Here is a 7,910-nt window from a genome sequence, read left to right as displayed (position 1 = left end):
GTATATATACAATTGAATTTGTGTTGTTATATTCCACTGTGTTTACCCTATTTATATACAAGTGTTACAGACAAAAGAGTGGTTGCCTTAAACTGTGACCATGAAATATATGGTTTCAAGACTTTGAATAGCCAAAACTATAAAGACTAAAAATAAAGTGGTCGCCATGGGAAAATTCCCAAAAACATGAAATACCCAAGACAGCTGGGTTTATGGAGATTTTTATGAATACAAATTAAGGAATTAAGAAAAAGGAGAGAGAATACCTGAGCCTTAAGAGAGAGACTAGTCAGTCTTTTATCAACTCACCACAAGATTGTCCCAAGCAAGTTCTGCATATCCTATATATTGTATTTATTCTTTTCCCCAAAGTATGTTACATGGGTCTGAACTATCAGTGTATGAAACCTTACATGGATATTACTATGCAAACTATCTTGTCTCACATCCCTATATTATGTATTTGTTTCTGTGTTGTGTATAAGTGTAGAGTGGTGTTGTTTGTTATTGGTAAATGGTTTGAAGCTACAATGGTTTGGTTAACTAAAGATTCTGAGCTTAAACAAGTGGTTACACAAATGAAACAACAACTGGACCAGATGAAAGTGTATATAAAGGAAAAAAGGTTTATGAATACTGGATATGATTGTGGGGCAAAAGAAATCAATAGTGCAACTGGAAATCTAAATAGATTACAGAAGAGATGGAAGGAATGATTACCTTGTTTCTCCTAAGAGATCTCCCAGTAGTTTCAAGGGATGAGATCTTCCAGGTAAAAACACATAAAAGATTCACTCCAGAGGACTTGGAATCAATAAAGGAAAGAACACCTGCCTTTGTGGATGAACCTAATAGGGTCATTAAGGAAACGAGGAGGGTTATTAATTTCTTTGACCCTGATTACAATGATTTTGCCCTGTTAATGAAAGAGCTTTTAACAAAAAAGAGAGAGAAATAAGTTCATAGAGAAAACTAGGCAGGATCTCTTGTTAACACCATGGTCGCTGTGGAGGAGAGGAATTAGGAAGCATGCAAAAGGCAGAAGCAGTGGCTGAGTGGTGACCTGTCAGTCAAACATGAGATGTTCTGATTTGGAATGTTACTGGGAAAACAGTTGAAGGCAAAGCCAATGGCTGGCTGAACTCTGGGTCTTCCAGGGTTGCCTTGTATCAGGGAAGGAGGAAGACAGAAAGGAATGGTGGTCCCTGGTGGCTTTGAAGGCAGAAGAAAGAAGGACAATAGTCCAGATATCTCTCTGACTTGCTCTGTTGATGTCAGACATTTCTCTTAATTTGAACTCTATCCCAATATCCTCAAAACCTAAGGCTCTCTGTAGTGTTAGGGAAATCCTCAACCCTCTTACCTCCATTTCTCTATCTTTTCCTGTCTTCCCCAAATAAACCCTTACTTAAGATAAAAGGAGATAATGAATATTTAATTTGAAACATCATTAACTCACCTTGAGTAATTTAGAAAGAAGAAGAAGAAAAGGGGGAGGGAAGTTGAAGAGGCTGAAGAAGAGGGAGGCTGGGAGAAGAGGGAGGAAATGGGAGGAAGAGAGGGTAGGCAAAAAGAAGATAACTGCCTGATCTGTTAGTTATCATTAGCAATCAAATATAGTCCCTTATTATCATCTACTACACCCCAGGATTATAATGACACTGACATGAACAGCAAAGTCCAGTATGACATAATGAAGGAATGCAGACAGGCAATATTGGAGGTCATTGGTAGACACACTAAGAGACCCATACATAGTCCAAATCTGAAGGGATAAAACAAAAACCCACTGAAACACCTACATCATTCCTAGACCAAATCACTGAAGCTGCAGAGACATATCTGAACATGGATGTCCTTGAAGAGGGAACAATAGCACATATAAAGAGAATCTTTGAAAAAATGCTATTCCCAAAATAAAATTATTCTTTAAACACCATTATCTTGATTGGGTGGAGATGGAACTGGAAGATATTAGAAAAAAGGCTACATACTTGTACACAGATAATGAGGATAAATATGAGGAGAGAGACAATGAAAGAAGATCTTAAAATAAAATTAAAAGAAGCAAAAGACAAAGCTAGAGAAAGTGAGATTAAAGAGGTTCAGGCAGTAGCTGCATTAAGATCAATGAAGCCTAATAACAATTATTATAAACCTAGGGATAGAAGATCAGGTCCCCAACATTGTTTCCCTGGTCGTTTTGTAAACGAATGTAGATACAGAGGTCAGTTTGCAAGACAAATGAACAGGTATGGAGGATTTAAAAGGCAAAATAATTAGAACAATAATAACTAGAATAATAACAATAATGGCTGGAATAATAACAACTACTCAAGAAGAAATAATGGAAATGTGTGTCAAAATGCCTGTTGCCAGGGACCTCAAGCACCAAATCTGAGCACAGTGCAGGACTGGGTTAAGTCTGGAGCACGGTCTAAATATAGTCAGGTTGTTAAGGGTAATCAGAACAAAGGGGCTTGTTCCTTATGAAGTGTTTTTCTGTAATTAAATCAAGAGACAATGAATTGAGAGTAAATGAAAATGAGTGTAATGGTAATAAGATTAAAGAAGATATAGATGAATTGATTGAATCAAAGGAAAATGTAATTAGTAGTAATAATTGTAGGGGAAAAGAAAATTGTAGCATAAAATTAGTAGAAAATTCTAATGCATGTAAAATAAGGGAAAATAGTGAAGAATGTAAACTAGATAATGATAATGAAATTGTGCATGAGAACAATGATACAATGGTAGAGAGTATAAGGACCAAAGGGAGTAGTCAAAAAGCTGATGATGGTGTTAAAGATACAAAATCCTGGGAATATCATGTAGTACTAGCAGATGTAAACTTGGATGGTGTGATAGAGGAATAATCCAGCGACTTTGAAGGACAGAGCCTGGAAGAAATGCAGTTTCATCCATAGCAGGGGATGGTTGAGAAGGCTTGGAATCTTGAGGGAAGAGGTTCCAAGGAGAGGCAATTGATCACTCTCTCAAGTATCTTGAGAAAGCAAAGGTGACAGTCTGATCAGAGATTATCTCCTGAGCCATTCAAATCCCTCATTGAATTTAATGCGCCATTTCCCCCCAAAGATACCAAGAAGTGTAGCAGATACCTGAGAATAAGAACAGCATAACAAGATCTCACACAGCTCCTGGGACACCCTGGGTCTGGACATTGGCTCTGCTGTGATAAAGACCAAGGGTCACAAACTCTGAACCTCTAATAGACCAGGCTGACAAGCCTAAGTCTCTCAACTTTGGAGAGATGGTGAGATGGATTCCCCCTTCAGTCTTCTTCAAATATGTCTCCCCACTAACCCTGCCTTTACTTCCCTCTAATAACTAATTTTAATGGGTGAACCTCTTCCCTTTGGGGAAAGAGAGAGAAATCAGCTCTTTCCCTCTTCCACTATGACAATGATTTAGGATGACTGACAACTTTATTCTAATAAATTGTGGTTAGGGGTAAGATAAGAAAGATGTCTGCAGGTTAGGGTCTATAGGAAAGAGGATAAAGGAAGTCTCTGTCTGTCTAAAATGTCTTTTTCCCTCCCTCCAAAGATTCTTCCCTTATGTGTACCCTTCCTTTGTTACAAGGGAATCACTTTAAAAGACTGATATATATTAATTTAAGGTCACCAAGGAATCAGCTATGTAATTCCTAAATGAAAACTTAAGTCAGCCGTCAATCTTTTATGGAGTTTAATTACAATAGGAGGAAGTAATTAGAGATAGAGAGAGAGAAAAGGGAGAGAAGGGAATAGGGCTTAAATACCCCTTCTGTTTAGGCTGGGCCAAAAGGCCCAAGCCCTTAGATAGCTGGGGCAAAGAAAAGAGATCAGTCCCTATTACTCACGTGACCAAAATGGAGAAACAGTCTCAGAGGCCCCCACCTTCAGCTTCCTTCAGAGCAAGCTTCTCAGAGCCCACACGAACCACACCGACCAACTACTCACCCCCCTTGGAGTCTTCAGACCCCCTATCTTTCAGGAAACCATCCAAGTTGCCTCCCCTCAGTCCTCACATCTACCAATCACTGTTCATCAATTTCCCTGTGCCAATGGAGGCTCTAGCTTAACCCAGGACCACCCAGAGGTTTCTGGCTTTTGCACATGTCTGTTGAAGGTCATAATTTCAAATGATTAAATCTTTGCTCTTTTGCTACAGCCCTTTCTAAATCCTGTTAACCTGAGTAGGGTAGAGATTGGAATAATTAAATTTTGATCTAGGCTGCAGCCCTTACTCAATCCTGTTAGGACTGAATAGGGTGGAGATTTATTCCAAGTATCTCCATTGTATCAATTCTAAAATCAATCATGACTCAAAGAAATTCCTGTTCTATGCTTAAGAATAGGTCAAAGTCCTTTCCATTGTTCAGCAAAGGGTTTCTGTCCTAAAGTAATCTTAAGAAGGGAAGAGAAGGAACCTCCCATGCCAATGGGGTTCCCATTCCAATAGACTATCAGTATGAAATATCCCAATGGTGAAATTTCCAACATTTATAAGTCTAAGGAAATTTGAGGTTTATACCTTTCCCCCTTTCCTAAAAATCATAGTAACAGAACCAGGAAAGGTTAACTGCAAAAGGTAAACTTTGAGTGGAAACTGAAAGGAAGCCAGGAAAAAATGGAGAGTAGGGGGACAAAGTACTTCAGGTACAAATGATTAGCAATGCAAGAACTCAGAAGGAAAACATGGAGTGTGCTATTTGAGGAATTTAGAGTGTGTGGAAGGGAGTAAAGAAAGGGAAGAGGGGGCAAGGTTATGAGGTTATGATCTTTAAAAGCAAAGTAAAGGGCATTTTATTTCATTTTAGAGATAAAAGATATTTAGTAGAGCTCTTTGGTAGCTTAGTAAAGGATAGCTTTGCAGAGACTTGAGAAGACTAATTAGAAGACTTTTGAAGAGGTACCAGTGAGAAGTAAGAAATGTGAGAACTTGGGGCATGAGTCTGATTGAGTGGAAAAAAAAGAAGAATAGGAAAGATATAATAAAGGTAAAGATGATAAGAATAGGCAATAGATTGAATGTGAGATGAGAAACAGTACTGATCTAATGAAGATACTGAGGTTGCTAGAATTAATGACAGGGAAGATGGTGATACCCTCCACAGAAAAATTAATAATAGCTATCATTGATAGAGTGCTTTAAGTTTTGAAAAGGAAATAACCTTCCTTTTTCTCAGCCTCCTTTAATCCTAGGCTGCCACCCCACGCAGAGCAGTCTAGCGAGCAGAGCTGAGCTGGTGACCTCCCAAGAAACCCCCAAGCCACTTCTGCCAAAGGCCAGAGACACCCCAGAGGAATCTTCCTCCGACCCATCTCTTGGGCCACAGCCGGGGGGAGGGAGGGGTGCGGGAGAGGGAGAGAGTCTCAAGTGAGAGAGACTCAGACAGACAGACAGACAGACAGAGAGCACTCAGCCCTTCCTCACCCAACACCATCTCCTAAAACCGAGAAGATTTGGCGTCTTCATCTAGTCGGAGAACCACAACCACAATCTGGGCTCCACTCTAAGGCTGGCCCTTTCTCACTCACTCCCACCTTGGAAAGATGGAGCCCTAGGAGAGCACCATCCAGTGCAGCCGATGGAACAACAGCCAGGATGAGGTCAGCATGAATGTGTCGACTCCAGAGAGCTCCAGCTGTGAGCAGATCTACAATAAACTATGCACTGGGAAGCTGGGCATCGCTATGAAGGTGGTAGGCGGAATCATTCTGTTCTGGGTCATCTTCATCATTGGCTACGTCACTGGGTACTACATCCACAAGTGCAAGTAGCACTTGTCTGAGCCTGCTGGACACCTTGTCCGAGGAGCCCTCCATCCACCCAGAGACCTCTTACTACCTGGCCAATACCATCAGGCCAAGGCTGGCCTTTGGGGGCACATACACCTATAGAGATAGACACACACACACACACACACACACACACACATACACACACACATATACACACAAAGGGACAAATGTAGACACATAGACTCTTTTCAGAGAAAGAGAGGATATGCTGAAACAAATACAGAGGCAGACACTGGATGAGAGAGAGAGAGCAACACAGATACACCAAACCAAAACATTGGCCTGAGAGAGACTAAAAAGATGAGACAGATACTCTGATACAGATACACAGAGATGCTAAGAGACAGACATATAATTAGGTACACTCAGAAACAAAGACATTTTTAGATGGGACAGAGATTGGCAGGACAACACAGAGACATACAGGCTAATTTACTGAAAGACTGACAGAAAAACAGATACACACTAACAACAGAAACAAATCTCTTCTCTCCTGCCCCAGGATAGAATTCCAGACCAAGCCATCCATAACCCAGCCCTCCCCTGCCACATTACAGCCCCAGCGCATTAGGTTATTGAAGCCCAGGATGGCAACCCTCCCTCCTTGGTCACTCCTGGTTCTCCTCACCAACCAGATAACCTCTCCTTTGGACCTGTGGCTGCCCTCAAACAGCCAGAAGTCCAAGAAAGATGAGAGAAGCCAGGAGACAGTTTTATCCTTCAGAAACCTTCCCAGGGATGACATGTTCATGGCTACAGTCAGACCCAGAGTCCCTATGCAGTGTCTACTTACCCCTACACCATCCTTGATGAAAGCAGGACCTAGAAGGGAGAGAACCATTTGGTTGGTGAATGCCACAATGGGAACTCATTACCAAACTGGAACTCAGATTGGGAATTAAGGCCACTTCTAGGGTTCAATTTCTGCCCATCCCTGCTCTAATCACAGAGTGGGGAAGTTAAATATGTCTCTTGCTGTGAGTATTCCTCCTCCTCCCCTCCCTCATTCCTTCACTAGTTCTACTACTTGAGAAATTTGACACATTTTGAGCCTAATTTCTGTAGAAATTTGTTGAGGAAGAGGAAGGTAACGCCCACTCATCTCCAGAAAGATTTTTTAAAAGGAAGGCAGCATTGTGTTTAGCAAAGAGGGACTTTCACCATCTATAAAATGGGATAGACTAGATGACTTTGAAGGTCCTTTCCATTTATGGGAGTAATTCAACATGGAATTCTAGCAAAGTCAAAAATTCCCCATGGTTCCCAAAAGTTAACAGGGAAATTCCTAGCCTTACCTCTTAACTCCTTGTTCCAGCTCCACGGTCCTCCCCGAGGCTAAGAGGCACCTGCAGCTCTGTCATTGGTCTCTGTGTGTATGTGTGTGTAGGGGGAAGGTCTCAGCCTTTCAGCCCTGGGACCATTGTAAGTTATCCCCTCTGGTTATTCCTCTGCCCTTACCTGGATTTGCCCTCAATTGCTGCACATAAGTCCCAGGGAATTCTATTCCCCTGGCCTGACCAGGTACCAGGGTAGAAAACCCCAGTAAATCTGAATTGGAGGGCTCTGTTATTTCTGATGGACCCTGGTCACCAGTTCCACAAAGACTTGGAGCCAGGAGAAAGTGGTTTCTATCCTGAGGAGCCTTCCCTCCTGATCCCTGACCTAATCTCAGAGGCAGGGGCTGAGCCATGGAAGACTGAGGTGTCCTGGGTGTTGAGCCCCAGCTTCCACATTCCCCAACCTCCTTCCACAAGCCTGCTATTCTTTTCAGAAAAGCAGAATAGAATGAGAAAGAAGAAATAAATACTAGATGGGAAAGATTTTAATAAATAGACACTAACTTGCTGTGTGACATTGGACAGTTAAAAAAAAAAGGAAAGGAAATAACCTTATAAATGTTATATCACTTGATCTTCACAACAGTCCTTTAAAGAAAGTACTTTTATTACTCCCATTTTAGAGATGAAGAAATTGCAGTCCAAAGAACTTCAGACTTCCCCAGAGTCCTACATCTAGAAAATATTTGATTTGGACTCAGATTTTCTTAACTCTGGGTTCCTGGCTCAATACACCATGCTCCTAGCTTCCTCTAAGAAAAAACTG

The 7,910-nt window shown here is 41.3% G+C and overlaps 1 pseudogene; it reads left to right on the top strand.

Annotated features, from left to right (window-relative positions):
* The first annotated feature begins 5,558 nt into the window (after positions 1-5,558).
* On the top strand, positions 5,559-5,811 carry LOC100617554 (small integral membrane protein 1-like; annotated as a pseudogene).
* Positions 5,812-7,910: the final 2,099 nt, after the last annotated feature.

This window comes from Monodelphis domestica, chromosome 2 (genome assembly GCF_027887165.1).
Source record: "Monodelphis domestica isolate mMonDom1 chromosome 2, mMonDom1.pri, whole genome shotgun sequence".
Lineage (NCBI taxonomy): Eukaryota > Metazoa > Chordata > Mammalia > Didelphimorphia > Didelphidae > Monodelphis > Monodelphis domestica.
The sequence above is the reverse complement of the archived record's forward strand: the minus strand, read 5'-3'. Positions and strand labels throughout refer to the sequence as shown.